General features: G+C 33.6%; 1 protein-coding gene across 2 annotated transcripts in view; it reads right to left on the bottom strand.

Annotated features, from left to right (window-relative positions):
- Nucleotides 1-19,042, bottom strand: part of LOC150110378 (zinc transporter ZIP10-like) — a 194,735-nt gene that overhangs the window by 163,647 nt on the left and 12,046 nt on the right. For both annotated transcript variants that reach the window (XM_090399110.1, XM_090399120.1), the window contains exon 2: nt 2,073-2,175. The gene's annotated coding sequence lies outside the window, so the exon portion shown is untranslated. The remainder of the gene's footprint in view (nt 1-2,072; nt 2,176-19,042) is intronic.

Genomic DNA, 19,042 nt, shown 5'->3' with positions numbered 1-19,042 from the left:
CGTCTAACGCTATTCAGAAATCAGAATTTTGGAAGACGTAATGCATCTAGAAGTGTAGAATGCAAGCAAAGGGTACGAATTCTGCTTCCCTTATCTATACTTCTCTGAAGAAATATCAGTACACCAAAAATAGTGTAAAAACTGTCTTCAACACTAAGATGGTGTTGGATGTTTAAAATATCCTCTTCTGTCTTAGAAAACTTCTCAGTTCGGTCAATGCTTCAGAGAGAGAATAAAAGAGAGAGAGAGAGAGATTCTGCGATATACATCTAAATATTCTGAATATGGCAACACTTTTATGAAAGAATTAAAACTCTCTCGCTCTTTCTTAAGATTTTCTGTGCTTTAGAATGTGCAGTAGCGATGAGTTAATTAAAAGTAAATCCGTCACTTGATCCAACGTGGAAGCTTTGATTGGAACATTACAAAGAAATTTATCAGGCCAAATTCTGATTAGAATCTGTAACTCAATTGATAAAGATGATGCAGTGTAGTTGCAAAAAAAAACTTGATTCGAATCTCATGTAGGATAGGAATAACTAGTCTCGTGCTGATGTGGAAGTTTTCCCATTCAGAAAATCGAGAATAAAAACTGTTAAACAATAAATAAATAAGTAGAACGTACACAGTGAACAAAGAGCAGACTATTTACATGAGATAGACAACCTCATTATTATTTGGATTAAGTTTATATGATACCAAGTTACTTGGCCCTGATAGACCATTGAGTTCAAATTCGTTAAAGAGTACTAGTTACAAGTATTCATACATAAAACTGGTAGTGCGAAATTAATAGTAAAAAAATAAAAGTGGACAGAAGTTATTATACAGTAACAATAATTGTACATATGTTGGCTCTTTGTATATTTTATCATTTATCTTCTGGTCTTTTAATAATAAAAGTTGTTTATTTTATACAGTAACAATGTTAAGTGTGGATGTGAGCATTCTTCATCTTTCCTGGTTTCAAGTCTGATTTATTCAAACCTTGTAAATCTTTCATAAACTAATATGACTAGTTAGGCCCTTAGTCTAGTTGTTTAATTTGAGTCTCGGCTGAGGAAAAATCACAAAAAAAAATGGAAAGAAAGTATGCTAGTCCCGTTGTACAAGGATAGTGCAAAAGCTGATGTGTCTATCGGCGACCTATCAATATCTCTGAAGTGGTGATAATGATTTTAGAAAAGTCAGTATATGGAAATAATTGGCAGGCAATGCATACTTTGCAAAGAACCATCGATTTACCAAAGGGAGGTGACGTCTGAGCAATTTGCTCTTATTTTATAATAATGTTACGGCTGAGTTGGATAAAGGGAATGTATACACTATGATAATTTTGGACTTTAGCTAAAGCTTTTAATCATATACCAGTTGAAATGGTGGATAAGGAATCGGTGGATATGAACTGGAGGATATGGAATCCGAATATAAGCTATTGATTTGGATAAGTGATGGTTGACGAACAGACATCAAAAAAGTGATAGATGGGGGATGAGTCCAACAGACTTAAGGTGACCAGTGGTGTTCCCCCAGGAATTAGTTCTTGGATCATTGTTCAGTTTGTACATTAATGATATTGGGAAGGACCTGATGGGAGATGTTCAATTGTCTGTTCAATAGAATGATGATGCAATGACAGGCAGTCAAGCTGCAGCAACAGATATGTGGTATGCAGTACTTATAGAATGATTTCAATGCATGCGCGCGCGCGCACACACACGCACGCACGCACGCACGCGCGCGCACACACACGCACGCACGCACGCACGCACGCGCGCGCACACACACACACACACACACACACACACACACACACACACACACATTACACACACATACACTTAGTTTATGTTAAGTCAATTTTTCTGCTAATATTCATATTTCGGGATCTATTAGACAAAATTAAACACTACTTCGATACAGCTGAATGTCATGTAAAATTCCCCATTTTCATACATATGAAAGTTTCAGCATTAAATCAGAAAGCATATATCACAGGTTTTCAAAATAGAAAAGAAAAAAATAAACTTCATTCTTAACATAATTGGTTTTTGCATAATTCGAATACTTACTTTCTCTTTTAAAGATGCGTATACTTTTAAGAATTCGTGTTTGTACCTCCAGAATCAGCTTATTATCCGCTCTTTGCTAGAAGAGTAAGGCGATTAGGAAAACCTGAAAAAAAAAAAGTAGAGAATCTCAGAACCGTAGGTAGATCTACATTACAAAGGTGCAATAATAATTCTAGACGAAATGTCATTAACAGAAAAGCAATGTGGAGATCTAGACGTGATTATAAAAGTTAAATAAGTTAGTCAGCGTAAGATATACGGAAAACCGAAGCCGCTGTATTTAGTAATTCTAACTTGTAGTAGTTAAGTTGATAACCTTGCATACCCAGTTATCCGGGTCAGTTTTAAAAGATTGTATTTATTTATTTTGATAACAACTATGGATCTTAAGTGAATCTAATATTTTATTCATATAGTATAACAATTCCATCTTTAAAGATTTTCGAGAAGCGGGATTTTTGAGATTTTCAGTCCTAGTTTGTATTTCACAAGTACTGTGGACCCAAAATACACTAACAACACAAAAAATTTCAAAAAGAACAAATATTTCAATCTTCTGAAAGGCAAAGCTTAACTCTAGATCTTATAACCCAGAACTGCCAGTTCAGACCTAGGCGAAAAAGATCGCTTTTTATATTGTAACTGGCGATGAAAATTGATGATGAAACAAAGAAAGTATATACCCCTATGTTCGATAAGTAGATTTTTGTAAATGTGGCACATTCATTATCATAATAATGATATTATAGACATACTTTTACCACTGCAAATGATCTTACTGAAATCAAATATGAGAGGATTCGATAAATTTTAATCGATAGTAAAAAAAATGCATTCGTGAATCAAATTTATCCAGTAATTTATCTAACTATCACTAAATTGTTATTTCAAAAAAATCAGCTAACGCCTTTTATTCCCTAATAGGGAGTAGGCGAGGCCTTCATACCCTATCTAGCTTTTGGAGACTGAGTCGACAGTTAAATCTCCATCGGTAGCCAATCAGAGATAGCTGGCCCATGTCTGTCACTAATTATAGCAGCCACCGATGAAGAGGCTAGCAAACAAGTGCTACTATCTCTTGGTACCTAACCCTAACAAGATATGTTACTGTCTGAAATAATGTGGGTACTGCGGTCGATTTTCTTGAGTTTACGGGACGAAAAACCCGCGTTTCCAGAAGGAAAAACGCGCTTGCCTGTACCAGAAATCGACTAACTCGGGAACCGGTCGAAGATAGGCTTAGAAAAAGTTACTCCAGTCAGCGACTAGACTTGAATCTAGGTCTAATTTCGAGCGGCCAAGCGCGGAGGATGCAAGCGCCACTTCCACTGAGCTACACAGGCCTTAAATTGTTATTTAGTTTTTTTTTTTTAATTTTTAATTTGAAAAAAAAAATAAATTTCTTATTTTTAATAATCAAGTTGAGATCAAAATGGAAGCATATAAATTTTTGCTAGAAATTTATTAAAATTAAATATATAGTTCAGTTAAGACTACAGTAAATATAAACCAACCTATAGATAACTGTGACACAAAATTTGCAGCTTTATTAAAATTATGGTAATAAGAAGCTGATCTTTCCGATCCAGAATGCTTATTGGCTATCAAATTATCCAAGATAACAGAAAAGCTACCAAGATATGCAAAACTTCTATTTTACTTCTATGATTTTATTTCAGGAAAATAAAAAATATTTATATTTCCCCTTTTCTTCGTTTTGTACGCGAATACTAGCGATATAAAATTTGCAAAAACAGATGTTTCGCTAGTATGTCTTTCAAGACAGTTATTATCATAATGTAAATCGCTCTATAAATCCATTTAGCTATGAATTTACAAACAAATTCTGTAATAAAAACAAATGTCTTCAAATGTATCGCTTTGCTTTTTTTAAGCCATGTCATTTTAATGAGATCTATGCAAAAAACCAGTTGCATATCATTATTTCTCAACAAACAGGTCAATTGTAAAATTGCTGTCCAACGGAAATGTAAACGTTACGTTTCTTTTACAAGACTGTGACATAACTATGGGGTTTCGTCCAGTCCAACAAGCTTTCAATTGGTCCTTTAACTGTTGTCATTTTGATTGAATAAGCTCTATCGTTAAGTTCGCTAAGCTATCGGGCTCCCTTGTACGGCGGAGTTTGGCATTTTAGTACTAATTCCAGTACAGCTGTTTGGTTAGGTACTGTGAAATGGATATTATTTTGTTCTTAGAAAAGGAATAAAAGAAAAAGAAAAAAAAAGGAAGGGATTTCGCGACTAGCATTTTAAAATTAATATGCCGAGAATCTATTTTAAAGTTATTAACGTTTCCATATCATTCTACTTTGAATATCAATTTTATTGTCAACCGTTTCCAATAATTAAGTAATACGAATTTTGATGGCATTTAATAAGACTTTTATTATCCATAAAATCGCAAGGTCAAAAATATATGACGCTAGAGTCTCATTAAAAGTCACTCTCCATTAACAAGAAAGTTCGAATATTGTAGAATAATGAGCTTTTCACCATGTTAATTGCAAATTTCTAAAATAGCTGTCGCTACTTTGAATGCCATTTAAGCATAATTACATAAATCCCATCGTCACGTGAAATGTGAAATATGCAATAAAATATGAAGATGGAATTTATCATTAATATGAAGAATAAACTACATCAGAAAACAGTAAAAACCTGTTTATGTATTTTACTTGCGAATCATGGAGAAAAACTTTATAATTGTAATATTATTTACCGAACTAAATGATCCAGGAACTGGCAATAAATACTAAAATCGAACTGTGATATTAAGTCTTCACGGATTTTGATGACATTTAACTTTATTGCCTATAAAATCCCAAGGTCAAAATTATAGTAAAGATTATAAACATTCCATTAAATAAATAAATTGTTGGTTATTAAAATGTGATATATTACTTATTACAGCATAGTGCATAGTGAAATTCACCAGTGATAATATATACTATGTTGAAATAAGTATTGAAATACCCACCTATTTTTGAATGAAAGATATGCATATGTACACCCTCTGTCCAAAAAGAAACCGAACGTTTCGAAAATAGAAGAAACTAGTGACGCTACCTGTTGTACCTTTTTGTTGTCGAAAGCGGCAACCTTCATTAGTGTTGTGTCAACTCTTTATGACATTTGTTTCATTAGAAGCCGAGTTATAGTGCCAAGAGTGACAGTGTGCGTTTTGACGAACGGTGGGTCGTCACGATATTCATGCCGTACGCGAAGAATTCTCGCTATCAATCGCTTCAAAACTTCGAGGTAAAACTCACCATTGACCGTTTGGCCAGGTGGAATGAATTCTTTGTGGATAATGCCCTTGTAATCATAGAAACAAATTAACATTGTCTTTACTTTTGACTTCTCCACGCGACTTTTTTTCGGATGCCCCTCTTCTGGTGGTCTCCACTTAGCACCCTGGCGCTTTATTTCGGGCTCATGCTCAAAACATCACGTTTCGTCACCAGTAACGATCGTTTCAAGGAAGTTTGAGTCCTTACGAAGTTTTAATGAAGTCTTTGCAGTGTTCACTTCGAAACATTTTTTGGTTGTCGTTCAACTTGTGGGAAAGAAATCGCGAATTCAATTTACGAAGGTCCAAGCTCTCAGTGAAAATGTTGTACACAGTTGATTTTGGAATCCCCAATTCATCTTCAATCAATCTCATCGACGATTTCGGGTTTTCTTTGATGAAATCACGCACTTCTTGGATGTGCAGTCCAGTTTTTGGACGGCCCGTCTTTTTGTCGTCCTTAAGCATCTCACGACCACTTTGAAATCGCTTAAACCACTCGTAAACTTGAGTACTGGATAAGCATTCATCACCGTATGCTTTTTGAAGCATTTGATGCGTTTCGGTAAAACGTTTACCAAGTTTAACACAAAAGTCAATCGTAGCTCTCTGAAACTCATTTTCCGACCGTTCTTCAAAACACACTGTCACTCTTGACTTTATAATTCGGCTTCTAATGAAACAAATGTCATAAACAGTTGACACAACACTAATGAAGGTTGCCGCTTTTGACAACAAAAAGATACAACATGTGGCGCTGCTAGTTTCGTCTATTTTCGAAAAGTTCGGTTTCTTTTTGGAGAGAGGGTGTATATTCGTGTTAATGTGGTCTAACAAATATACCGCTATAGGACCAAAGTGCGCTCAGAACGCTATAGAAATATCAGTAGAAACGATAACGTCTGCAGAAGGAGATTGTGGTGCAACACATCTCATAATATCTTTCTGATGGCCATTAGTCAAACAGCTCTCTCAACAATCTTCTGTGATTTTTGGAAGTGTGGCTGTAAAATTCACATCGCAATGCATTTTAGATCACCAAACACTATAATCAACGAGTCTAATGTATGATCATTACCCACTCACTATCGCAACACATTTCCATCACTGATTTCAGGTGTTCCCTTGTATTACATTATATGTTATAACCATAGAAAATTCTTCGTCGCTGCTCTTATTTATCGAGATGAGTTCTCAGCATTTTTACAATAGCACATGATACTCGTATAATACAGGGTATTCCATAACTCATGGAACATTCCGTAGCAAGGGCCTCTTTGTGAAGCCAAAAATGGAAGGTATTTACGTGATGTGGTTTTTCATAACTAATAAAAGAAATCTAGTGATGTTAAAAAAAAAAAAAACTTATGCAGTTGCTTCACAAAGACGGGCCCTTTCTAAGGTATGTTCCATGACTAAGAGGCTACCCTGTGTTTAGGTAGTAGACGATTTTATCGTCCGTTATACAATCACGATTTTGTTTACTGTAGACCGGAAATTTGTCTAAAAATTTCATGTTTAGTACTCATCCGTGACACTAAACGTACCATAAGTTACCAAATTTTCTTGGGCTAGGACACACATAAAAGTAATATAAGATAACGGAACTAATTACACTATAACAATCTGATAGTAGTAACTAGTTTATAAAGATAATTTAAATTGACTTACTTTTTATCGCTTGCATATCGAATAGTAACAATGCATATAAATGAAAAATCAAAATATACGTCCCCAATTCGGTTTCTAGGAAAGTAGTCAGCAGACGTTTAGAGAAAACAGAGCCTTTTGTGAAGGAGCAATGAAACATTAATTATCAAAACTCTCCAGTTCAATGGAGTGTTGATTTAATTTTTCCTTCGGGAATGGGGGAGCAAATCTTCTTCAGACTTAGACTCATCTTTCAACATGTCAACTTATCGCAGCATTCCATTCTGTATTGTCAAATGTCTCTGCAGCGAGGACGGCGCGATATTTGGAAATACCTAGGTTAGAATCCTGTCTAGGACGAAAGGAAACTTTATAAGGTCATACGGAGGTGGCACGCATTTTTCTTCCGGAATTTTTTTTTTTTTTATTCGCCAAACAGGCAAAACAACTAATATATTGTCCTTTAATTGTTTTAGCTGAAATTTCTATAAAATGGAAATGCATCCTCAGCGAGTAAACTGTTACATATCCGGAGATGACGCTGAACATGAAATCGGGTTAAATGGATTAAATTTACGCAACACATTGTGTATTGTCCTTATTTGATTTTATTAGTCTCGTGTGCCTTTTGAAGTTGGACACGTTTGTCTAAGTTGCTTTCCTGCATAACTTATAGTAAGCTGGCACTTACAAATTATGAAAATATTCTCATCATCTGAAGATGGAGTATGGAAATAAAGAATATTAAAATATATTTTTCCTTTCTCTGTTACAAATCAAAGGGCGTAATTGCAGCGAATATTATATGGACAATTCGTAAAATCATTCACAGAAGAATAAGAAGTATTTTGATTTTGACATCGAAGAAAACAGAATTGGAGAACTCTTCTTCAATAATGTTACTTTTAAAATTTGACTTTAAAACTTTAAATAATAATAATAATAATAATAATAATAATCTGACCTTTTCTTCTGTTTCGATACAGAACCACTTCTCAAGTTTTTCAATGCATTTCCTTCATTCTTCTGTTCAGGTCAAACATTAATGTTTGAGCACCTTTATTTATAGCTTCCAGAGACAATTTCCGATCCAAATCACCGATTGCAGTTTCATTTGTAACATTTTTTTAAATTTATTTTTTGCTTTTACAGTGTGTCTCTTTTGAGATAAAAGAGACATGTTTACCCAACTGTTATATTCTGCAGCTTGAGCACGGTGTGACTAAACACATTAGGATCGGTCACTACGATTGCTTTGGGCGTGTTCAAGTGCTATTTTGAGTGTTCTGTAACAACGCGTTGTTTAACTCCATATATCAGGACAATTCACTGTATGTGATTTACATTCCCTGTGTTATTTCTGATAAGAAAAAAAAAAACATGCCACTGACAGATAAATGGACAGATAAGTCGAATACAAGAGATTAAATGACTATTAACAGCTATTAATTCACAACAGAAGAAAAAAAACTAGAAGGCAAAGTGTACTTCATAAACGGAGTTACAGACTCTCCAAGGTATTCTTAACATACTCGTTGGCTTTTATTTATCTTAGAGTTTAGAACTTACATAAATCCAAGATAAACATTTATTTTTGATGCGGTAATCTCATTAAAAATTACTCACCGTTAACGTATTGTAGACTAATGATCTGTCCCCAATGTTGATCGATGATTTTCTAGAGATCATCCCGTGGAATCATTTCAGGGCAGCTATATAAATCTCAATTCAATACACGAACGTTTCGATGTTTAACAGAAGGCATTGTAACCTACATATGCTAATAAAGCTTTTGTAACATGTGTTCAACTTTGGCTTATTAAATATACCAGCTGAAAAGCACAGAAAAGCAAGAAGTGTAACAGTAATTAACAGGCCAATTGATAATGAGATTCTGTGCCAAACGGCAGAAGAAAAAAAAAATCAATAAAATGAATTAATTGAAATTACGAAATACCTTTGCATTTCAGCATGGAATTTTTAAAGCAGCCAGAGCAGCAGAAATTGTAGTCATTTTTGTCCGAAAAGGCGATAGAAATATGGACTTTGAACCTAAGAATAAGAACCTAAAATACAAATAAATACATGCATTGTTCGTCAATTGGCTCTGAACTCTCGATTGAAAATCCATGCACTGCAGTATACGTTACACATTGTGTTAATATATCCTTAAAATTGCTTGAACCTTTAACAAACTGTTTGACATTCTTCCGAATTGACTATTGTGTTGTGAATTAATGCTCTGAGGGGGGGGGGGCGTTTGATCCTATAGGTATAGTCTGCATGCCTCTCAATTGTGCGTGTTTTTTTCTGACAAGTTTTCCTGCTTTGCAGTTTGAAAAATCCGAGCTCCCTGTGAAATAAAAGCCTTTCCACCTTGCACGAGACCAGCTAACTCACCTTCAGATGAAAAGCCCTGATAAAGGTTCTTTGAATCCTAGACAGGATTCCAGTTGAAATCGTTCCAACCAAAGGGAACTCCGTAGCTCAGTTGAAACCGACTGTAAAATAAATTATCGTGTGTGCGATAAATGACAGCATTGGTCTTAAATAATAATCAGGCATTTATGTACCAAACACAGTTTAGGTGCCTTGAAATGTATCTGGTAGCTGCTCGGTAATGCAATTAAGACACTCAAATCTCAAACTCAAGCGGATGGCAATTCAAAATACCCATCCTGATTTTGGTGAAATTTAGTATTAGTAACTTTACCATATATTTAAGTTTAAAGTTTGGTTGAAATCTGTTAAACAAAGACTTGTTATTTACACGACAAGCCAGTAACATGAGAGTATGCTGGCTGTTTCATTTAAATCGTTAGATGTAAATTTAGATTAGATTTAGGACGTAAGCTGAAAACTAATAATTCAGTTTGCGTTCAGAACATCTTTTTTTTTTTTTTTTTTTTTTCACAAGATGATGAGACTTTATTTTATTATTAAATAAATGAAGAAAAACTTGACGAAAATACTTCGCTTAGATAAGTAGAATAATTCTAAGGATTATATTAGAATAAATTACTCCGAATCAATTGTTCCCCTTGCAGATTAGTATAACTTCACTTTCTCAATTAAGGTTAAACCATTCAAGGCCAGCCGATAATTGCAAGCATGTTATCCGGTTATACGCTACTGGAAAAACAGCTTGTCTGACGCTTTTATGTTGAATGTGTCCTGTTATATTCTATGATTAGTGATGATCTAGTAACCAGTTGAATAAAATAACTATTATCGAACTCTCTGAAATCTAAAGCAACAGCTATCTCAAAATTTCCTGAAAATTAGTAAAAAATATTCCAGTCGAATAAAGGTCGACTTTGCAGGTCACCGTTTTCAGTAAAAAATGGAAAGCGTATGTTTTTCATGAAAATTATTGGGAAAAAAAAAAGAAATTAAAACACCTGAGTAGCCACGGAATATTTTTGGATCTTTTTAAATGACTCATTTTAATGTGATATTTTAATATAAGTTTAATTTTAAGTTCGGTTCAAGTTAATTCCAGCTTAATCATAAAAACATTGAATTTTATGACCCTAAATGTACTTACAGTAGATGTTATCGGTTCAGTTTCGCACAAACCATTAAGAATCAGCCACTGAAATACACTTTAGATTCGCAGAGAACTAATGGTAAACAATTTGGGTGTAAAAAATTAATACTCACATAATTTTGTTTTAAAAAATAAGCCTTTATCTTCGTGACAGATTTCAACTCCGTGTATGATTTTTAGCTTAGGGAAATCCTTGAGGCTGAAAGTAGAGACTGCTGTTTTCACTCATCGATTCTAATCATCACAGTTCATATTCCCTGTTATCACTTACTTTGCATCATTAAAAGAATGAAAAACAAAAAAAGGAGATAAAATGCTTTCTAGTAATTGCACTACCTAGGTGAACACGCCCATACACACAAACACATTCAAAACATCTCTACCTGGAACTATCACTATCTATTTCCTTTCACCAAAGTAATTTATGAATAACTGGATAGCATCTTATCTGTAACAAATCTGCATTTCATTCAACTCTCTGATCAAATATTTGTGAGTTTTCTTGTGAGCTGAAAGGATCTCAGAAATCAGTATAATACGGATAAAAATAAATACACACATGAAAATCATACCACTACTAGACAAGAGGAAACACAATAATCCCGACAGTTTTTGAAATATCCTGATAAAGTTTTGTAAGGAAATAAACATTTCCGACGACGGGAAAAACGAAGTAGACAAAGAAGCGACCATATTTTTTACATTTATAAACTGAAGTTCGAAGAGCATATATATATAAATATATTTTAATATGACTCGTACCCACGAAACGCTGTAAACTGTGTGTGTGTGTGTGTGTGTGTGTGTGTGTGTGTGTGTGTGTGTGTGTGTGTGTGTGTGTGTGTGTGTGTGTGTGTGTGTGTGTGTGTGTGTGTGTGTGTGTGTGTGTGTGTGTGTGTTTTGTATAATCTAAAACTATGCTATAGAAATCAATCTTTTGAAGCCCATTTCAGGACTTCAGTGAGAGAGAGGCAGTGGTTTCACACTAGTGATGAAATTCTTCATCTCCCAGGTAAAGGCAATCACCAACATCCACGCCCACCGAAGGAACGAGAACTGCAGCCATTGTTTGAATAGTAGAGAGGCTAACCATTTAGCCAATCAGACGTCAGAAGCGCTCTGTTAATTGATACATTTCGAGTTTAGTTTAATTATTCAGGTCCATACATTTACTATTTCTCTTAATGGTATCTCTTGAAGATAATATTTTGCCATTAGCGGTAATTAAATAATGCAAATAATTTAATTAACAGAAGTGAAAATAGGCAGCTGCCCTCTGTCGGAAGGATATTAACATATACTGTTTTCACTGTAATAGTTGATATTTACCGGAAATATTTCGGTAACAAATAATAATTATTATTATTATTAAGAGAGACCTCGGAGTCGAGACTCATCGAGGGAGGCCACATACTGTACACACACACACACACACACACACACACACACACACACACACACACACACACACACACACACACACACACACACACACACACACACACACACACCAGCTACATACTTAATTTTGAATTCATTCACACTACTTGCACTCAACATCCAATGACAATCCATTCCAATCACACACCGCCCTCTGAGAGAAAAATCTAGTCCTCATACCCTTTTTGGCGGACTCCATTCTCAGCTTCCAAGGATGCCCTCTCGTCCTTTCCCCACTCTCCATAAATTGAAAAATCCCATCAATTGAAACCCTGTATGACCCTTCCAGAAGTTTGTAAGTCTCAATCATATCACCCCTCTTTCTCCTGTTTGCTAGTGTCTGCAGTTTCTTGATCTGTCTTCATAATCAGTATTCCACAATCCTGATATTATTTTTAACACTCTCCTTTGTACTCTCTCCAATATATCAGAATCACAACGGAAATCAGGAGACCAGACCTGCGCACAATAAAGAGGCAAAATAACGTCCTTATCTTTACATGTGAATTCGTTTCAACCTTGCAATTATGCAAATATATGTCTTAATTCATTTTTTTTCCTTGTTTACCTATATTTAAGTGTCATTTTGTATACTCCTCGTTATGTTCCGTTTTGGTTAGTGCTAATAATTTGGTTTAGTCTTTCTCTCGCTTGCGTTGATGTATCAATCAGAGGAACATATTTCCTCACTGCGAGCAGCCTTTTAGCAAAACATATATAGTTGTCTATTTTGCGAAATGTCTAGACTTTGCTAAACAAGGGTGATCTACTTTAATGACGTTCTAGATGAATACTGGCACAACAAGAATGGAGTTATCCTCTGAAAGCTGCATTTTTTTATTTTTTTTATTTTTCGTCACAAATTGCAAAAGCAAACATTTTTATACACCACTCATCCCGTTCTTAATTCCACTCGCAACCGTACATTCATTTAGAAACTTTCCTTAATTGCTTTAAATAAAATCGTGGAAAATTGGTACTAGTAATGTGTAAAAATATTTTTATGTTCATAAAAATGTTAAGATTTTTTCGTTATTCTACGAAACTGATTTTGCGTTTGCTTCATTATCTTCAATAATGTATCTGTCTTTCGAACTTCATTTTTTTTTAAATTATTTTTTTTTCGTAGATTTAATGGTATATTATATTTGACAATAAATTGTGTTCTTGCTTTTATGATAATAAAACTCTTCAGGCTAAACAACTTCACGACTTCCCAAGAAAACGAGATTTATATTACGAAAAACTAAGACCAACTTCTTATGAATTCGACTGGTCTCAATAAACTTAAGAGAGAGTCGTAAAGTTACTTCATTTGCGATGTTTGTTATTTGCTTAAGACAGAGTCAAATACCGATGGGAAAAAAAAGGAATAAATTATTGAATTTATGAAAGATTTTATATGCATTCTACCCAAACGGTTATAAATCGATACTACACCATTAGTATTGTAGGTGATAATCCAGAATTACTGTAGAGATCAAATATTTTTTCAAGTCACTTCAGTCCTCCAATAAACAGGATACCGGTCTCACACTGGGGAGACGAAAATCATCTATCTGCCATCTAAACGCATTCACAAATAACCTTTATTATTAACAGGCTTAAGAACAAACCGATGTTGGCAACATTGCAATCACCTTCCTCTTAGGGCATTGTCTACGAAAATGTGGTGATATGTTTTAACCTTTCTCTGTCACTTTCCCCTTAAATATGTTCGGACTCAGTGACCTGAGTCCGAACATCACGCCAAGAAACGTGGTTTCATAATTAACTTAATTAATGCTCAAATCGGGTGATTAAGCCTATCTGCACAGTCCATCAACAAAACATGCATTATCAAGCTGGATAAAAACTCGGATGAAAAATTCAACTTTTCGGGAGGAGAAATTCTACCACCTCATATGAGGCCAACTAACTCACTTCACTGGAGAAGACCATGTGAAAGTACTTCACTTCCTAGACGGGATTCTAATCCAGATCTTTCCGACTAAACATTATCGTTACCGACTAAGCTATGAAGGCTCTAATCACTTTAATATGAAAAAGAAGAATGTTATTGAAACTTTAGAATAGAAATAAATAAATAGAAAATAATGACTGCTATTATGCTACGGTTATTATTATTATTAGTAGTAGTAGTATTCAGATAAGCTTAATGAAAAGTTTCGAGGATGTAAGCTGAGACATAACATCTCAACCAAAATCAACACAAAGAAAAAAATCCATTTATTATATTTAAGTGCTGTAACTGCAGCACTTAAATACATCAAAGCAAAAAATGGTAAATATATAAAATTTATCGTTATCGTATAAATACTATTAAAATGTAATCTTATTCAGTCGTAACTATAAATTACCAACTACAGTAACTATTATTAATATACTCGTATCCTACAAAAAAAAAGGAATATTTATATGAATTTCATTGTTAAAAAACCCAGAACAATACATGTTGTAAACGCATAAATATATAATCATAATTTTAATAATAAAATTATTAATTTTTTTATTGAAATCAAATGTGGAAAATGAACCATAATCTGCATCACTCAGTTGCTGTACTTTGTAAAATAACGTATTGTATTGTCACCCAAGACGATTATTGTATATATGTAAATATTTCTGAAATCAATAAAAAATATAAAAATATATTATTATGATTATTATCATCATCATCATCAGTCATTCCACCAGAAAACTTAAATCCTTCTAAGGTAGCAATGACACAATTCGTCCAATAATCCAAATTCATGCCTCTGTACATAAGTACTATGAAATGCATTCGAGACCTCTGTAAATACCCATTACAGTTCTCCGATTGTTTTCAAGATAAATACTATTCGAGGCAAATACTATTTAATTGCAACTGAATTTGAAGGAAACGCGTTTTAGCCATTCATATAATTTGGATCAGTTTTAAAAACTGGCATTTGTTAAAAAATTAAAATAATAAGAAAATACTGTCAATTTTGAAAATGGATGGCATCATTCAGGATGAGAACAGAAAAAATTATTTTTCATATTTTATTCGTTGTTCTATCGCAGCAATTTGTCTAGTTTCGGGGAAAAGTACAGGTGGTAATTTACTGACGCTGTAAAGCAGGAAGATGATTTCTCTCAGCACGCTGGCCGTAGGAAGTCATGTAAAGAGGAAGTATTAGAAAAGGAAAGTACTTTTTTGTTAATGTTCACAGGCATGCGCATTCAGAAGAACCTAGTTACTTTCATTAGATATACAATAGCCAGTTGTGTTCCAGCTGTTAACATAACACACTTAGCTTAACGAATTCACAATTCGACCAACAGATCACACACACATACACAAACACACATGTTATAATTTTTATAACATTATCTACCGAATAAATATGAACGATAATATATATATATATATATATATATATATATATATATATATATATTAATAAATCTTCCTACGTCTTCCATCGATGAAGGGTGTAGATAGCTCTCGCTCTAGCGGACGCTAACGATTTTTGGAAATGGGTTGGTAGCCGGTCTCTTCATCATCTCCAGTCTATTTTTTTTATCATCATCAGAATTTTTTTTCATATCAGAATTTTTTTTAAAAAAATTAGCGATTGCTATTTAAGTTGTCCTGATGTGACACTTTGAATATCGATGTTCCTTTATGCTATTGTAATCTAAGCAGAGCCAGAATGTGTACTCAATGAAAAAGTAAAAATGTTTCAAAATTTTTAAGGATGTTTTTCAGTATTTTTCAAATCCCTTTTTCTTTGTTTTTTTTTTGCTTAAGATATAATTATGTTTTAAATTCATTAAGCTTTAATCATTATGCTTTAATCGTTATCATTTTAATTATATAAAAATAGTGGATATAAAGGATCAGACATTATTTCAAAGTGGAAGATATGTAGAAACTTCGGCAGTTTCGAAATTTTGACCAGAGAGCTTATGAGAATACACTCCTCGGCATAGGAGTTGCTTTAGCTGGCACTACTTAAACGTAGTGCCAGCTGCCTAGGCGTCCGTATATTCTCCTTTTATTAATGTATTTGATAAAGGTTTCAATAGCCTGACGGTAGTTTCGAACTGGTTGGTTCTCTTCGGAGTACCAAATAAAAAAGCAATCCTATGTCGGAAAGTTGTGTTTTTTATGTATCACACTTATCAAATGTACTAATAAAAGACGAATATACGAACCCCAGGGAAGCGCTCGTGTCTTTTTAAGTAATCTACGCTAAAGCAATTCCTATGATGCATTCTCATAAACTCTCTGGTCAAAATTTCGACACTTCCGAAGTTTCTACAAACATTCGGTTTTGAAAATGTCTGATCTTTTATATCCACTATTTCTATAATAATTTATGTCGCCGCAATGAAGTCGTATGGCTTTTTCTTTGATAATTATTTTAATTATTTTTAGATCGTAGATGAATTTTATCGCCCTGTGTAAGACCACCGTCCTGCTTATTTGAAGGCCCGAAATTGTTCAGAGGTTTGGGTAGCAGAGGTTTCTGGATCAGGCAAAAAAATGAATAAAAAATAAAAATTAATTTAAAAAATCCTTAGACCATCCACGATATTAATGTACTATAGGTTTACAACCTTTCTTTGGGAGTCACATTGATAGCTAAAGAAAGACTAGAAATATGCAACTATTTATATTGATAAATTATATTATTGCCATTTGTACTATTCCACTTAAATTTTGGATGCTTTATCATTTATTAAAAATGATTGAAGAGCGATTATAATATTTATCATTTGTATTTAAACTATTTGCCGTTATCTGTGAACAGAACACAAAGTAATGACAGCAAATATTTCTATGACGAAATGGCAACCAAGATTCACTTTCATTTGTCTCTTCTGAGCATCAAGCCATGACTACAGCAAAGTTAAAAAATCAGAGGTCATTGACGTGGGAACGAGAAAGGAAGTAACGGTAATATGTCATTGCCATCAGAATTAGAATAATTTTTTAAGAAAAATATTCATAAAAAATCACTTTAAAAAACAAACAAACAAACAAACAAAGCTTGTTTGAAGTCAAATACTCCAAGAACGTTTTTATACAAAAAAAAGAAGCATTATAAAATTGTTTGGAAACAAAAATGGAATTCAAAGTCTCAATTACTGACGCCTACGAACATAGGTACGCTTCAAGACTTCATGCCAACTATATCCACTAATGGTGCATGCAAACGTTTTAGTGTGTTTTTTTATTCCTTTTTTTTGTCTTCAAAAGTGAACTTTCTAGTTTTTCTATGGAGTGCTACTTATATCAGAATTAAAGGCGAAACACGCCACTTGGACACACACATACACACATACATATCATTGTCATTAACGCAACACACATGAATGCTTCCATTGGCACATATAAAACTTTCTCTCAAGGGTTTTCTATTTTAAATCAAATGAAGTTTTCTAAATGCGAGTGCACCAATTTAATGAGTAAGGAGCAAAAATAAACTTGAAATAAATGGTTTGCATGAGATAATTAAACTTGTTACAAAAATGAATACATTCGAATAATTAACGTTAATATTTAATATTCAAATATGTTTATTTATCTGCTTGAAATAGCTAGCATATCATTTCTCGAATTGCATCTTCACTAAAAATTGTGTCAAAATAGTTTATATGTTTCGCGTGTTTCATAAGTTTTCCATTCAGGATACAGCTTGCTTCCTACTTATTTTCATAGCAGTTGTCATTTTATTGCTGATTTTTAGACCAAATTTGATACAGCAGCTACTCAATTCAGTTAAGAAATCCTGCAGATTGCAGATTTGAATAACAATAATGCATATTTTGAAGAACAGAAATAAATAAAGATAATCAGTAGAAACTGAAATTATTTTCCCAAAAGCCTAGATAAACATCACTCTGAAAAAATACATGTGTGGCCAACTCGTGTAAAAGGTGGCTAAGTTCTAAAAGCCCTGTCTTCATCACTACTTAAAGTGGATTATTGAATAGTAATGTTATGTTCTCAGAGTGACAAGCCATAATATATGAAAACATTTCATAGGAATATAGTAAGTAGATAGGATATCTTGGCTTGATCTGGTTTATGCTGCCTGACGAATTTTCATCTGTGGAAAGTTTATGGAGAAAAGAGAAAATAAGGAACAGGGTCTGAAAAAACAGCGTAGAATTTAAAATTCAATGAGGAGAAGGAGTGATAAAAATGAATAATATCTACTTTTAGTTTTTGCTGTACCATGTGTCAAATACAAGTCATTGATATATCTCTTAAGGTCTTTGACTTTAATTTAAAAAAAAAAAGTTTACACAGATTAAATTTTCAAAGTACTCATTACACGTAATTGGGTTCAAATTTATTAAACTTTATCTGAACAAAATGTGCTATTGAGAAAGAACATTAGTTATATTTAATGATGAAAATATTGAATATTCACATCATGGAAGACAGTAACCTTAACTAAAGTAGCATAGCTGAGAAAAGAAATGAATAAAATGGGATTCGATCTTAAAGCTATTATAAGCCTCTAAATGGAAGTTTTCTTGCAAATAAAATTTGAGAAGCTGAACTTAAGTGATATGAACTCAACAATAGAAAATTCATAAGGTTGAAATCGAACACTTGAACTCAGTTATCTTATCATTCACATTTAAAACAATGAAAAATGCACTGCATCTGAAGTGACAAATTTCATGAACACCTTTTTGACAGGCTTCATATTTCAGTCTGAGTGATAAGTTCTACTGTTCTATGTTCTATTGTTCTAAAATGTCTAAATGGATACACGGTACGGTCTTAACTAAATATTTTGGTATCCTGCTTGAAGCAGTTTCACCCTCTGTAGCTTATTCGGTAACTGCAATGTTCCTTGGTTGGTAAAACCTGGGTTAGAATTATGTCTTGGACGGGGGGGGGGGATGAACCCTTATCAGAACATGTCAACTAAAGGTTAGTTAGCAAGTGTCATACAAAGGCAGTGGAGTTTTTTGCATCCTGAGAAATAACAAATCCTCTAGAGAAGCATAATTAACACACATAACA

The sequence above is a fragment of the Typopeltis vanoorti genome, chromosome 1, assembly GCF_054136105.1.
Source record: "Typopeltis vanoorti isolate ZY-2024b chromosome 1, IOZ_Tvanoo_1.0, whole genome shotgun sequence".
NCBI classification, from domain to species: Eukaryota; Metazoa; Arthropoda; class Arachnida; order Uropygi; family Thelyphonidae; genus Typopeltis; species Typopeltis vanoorti.
This window is presented reverse-complemented; position numbering and strand designations above follow the sequence as displayed.